At 25.5% G+C, this 1834-nt stretch overlaps 1 pseudogene; it reads right to left on the reverse strand.

Moving 5' to 3' along the window:
- LOC113370914 overlaps positions 1 to 1834 on the reverse strand; it is a 5115-nt pseudogene extending 3281 nt beyond the window's left edge.

Below are 1834 nucleotides of genomic sequence, written 5' to 3' on the forward strand. Positions count from 1 at the left end.
AACTATCACATTGATATAAAATATACTTATGATATACGTTTTTGGTTCATAAAGTATATTATATTTTAGTATTATTAACTTAAGTTAATTTAGATTTTTTTATTCGATGATGAAACATATTAAAATGTTTATTTGCAGCCAAATAGTCGAAATAGTATTTTTTTTATTTCTACTATTTTTGCTGCAATAAACATTTTAAGAATATATATACGTGTATATATATGTATATATATATATATATATATATATATCTTGCCCTGATGTTCGTCGCAATACTCCTCCCAAAACGCGTTATATTAAATATTAAACGACCTATTTTTATAAAATTTTATAATCGCGATCACTTTGTCTGAAAATCGGCCAACATCTATTTCCCAAAACCCTACATGCTAAAGGTTTTTCAGCCTTAAGTTTTTTGATCAACTTTTTTTATTCAATTTTTTTATAATTTGTAATTATAACACACATACAGCCAGAAATTTAAATTTTGACTAATGTACGTTTATACAAAGTCAAAAAATAAACACTAAGCCCTAAAGTTTTTGCCTTTATTTTGTTAGTTGAGTTTTTTTTCTGAGTTTAAGCTTAAATTTTACTTAAATTTTTATCAAGGATGCCCAAAACAATTTCTTTTTTTTAATTTTGGGGTCAATTTTCTTTGTTTTAATTTTTTTAATACGTAATTGAAAATAAATGCAAATCAAAATTTGCACCGACCTACCATAAATATACCTATCTGAAAGCTGATCATACGTCCCTGTTCGGTCGGGACAGTCCCGGATTTTTCATCTTGTGTCCCGTTTTTTTTTATAATTTTCTGATCCTTCTAAATGTGAGGTGTAGTCCACCCCCTATTTTGTTTTGTAATTTTTGGACAGAATTTTTTTATAATATGGCATTACAAAATACATATAACCCAAATTTTTACTTTTATCACCAACCCCTATTTTTATAGCAGTTCAATCATTTTTTATCCGGCGTTATCTTTGAATATTTTGAACATAATTTTAGTTTCGATTTTTGAGTTTAAAGAAAAAGCTTGAATTTTTCTTTAAAATACAATTTATTATTATTAAGGGTTGTCCAATACTAATACTTTTTTAAATTTAGTCAACTTTTTTTATTTGAATTTTTCTAATTATTGGTATTGACAAAATACTTTTTACTTCAATGTACTATTTATTTTTATCAAGGGTTGTCCACCCCTAAAATTTTTAAATTGTTTTTGATCAACTTTCTTTATTTCAATTTTCTGTAATTTGAAATTGAAAAATACATAGAACTTTCTTGACTTCGAAAAAACTATTTATTTTTATCGAGGGTTGTCCACCCCTATTTTTTTAATTTTCGAATAATTTACTTATAGTTTTAATTTGGCCTTTATTTTACATAATTTTAGTTAAGATTTTTTTGAGTATTTGAAAATGGTTATATATTTTTTGTTAGCTGCTCCTTTCACTTGTGCACCACATTTGCAATCAGTTAGTTATTTTCGTACTAAAAATTTTATACTAAAAATATTATTTATGGCAAAACAACGTTTGCCGGGTCTATAATATAATATTATTCTTAGATCTTAGATCCTTAGATAGTGGTATATAATATCATCCTTAGATCAAATATATCAAAATCTTATTGAATATAAAAATGTACAAATTCAATTAAAATGAAATCAGTCTCAGATAAAGCTCGCTCTAACACTTACTATAGTAGAGGGCATATTAATATATTAATATGTCCCAGGAATATTTATATGAGGCATGTTTTTTCAGTGGATAAACCCACTGAAAACTTATACGTTCACTTATATACCACATACTTACACATTCACCAT

The sequence above is a fragment of the Ctenocephalides felis genome, unplaced genomic scaffold (genome assembly GCF_003426905.1).
Source record: "Ctenocephalides felis isolate EL2017-DRISC unplaced genomic scaffold, ASM342690v1 CF-g0.4_SCAFFOLD_01492, whole genome shotgun sequence".
Taxonomy (NCBI): Eukaryota; Metazoa; Arthropoda; class Insecta; order Siphonaptera; family Pulicidae; genus Ctenocephalides; species Ctenocephalides felis.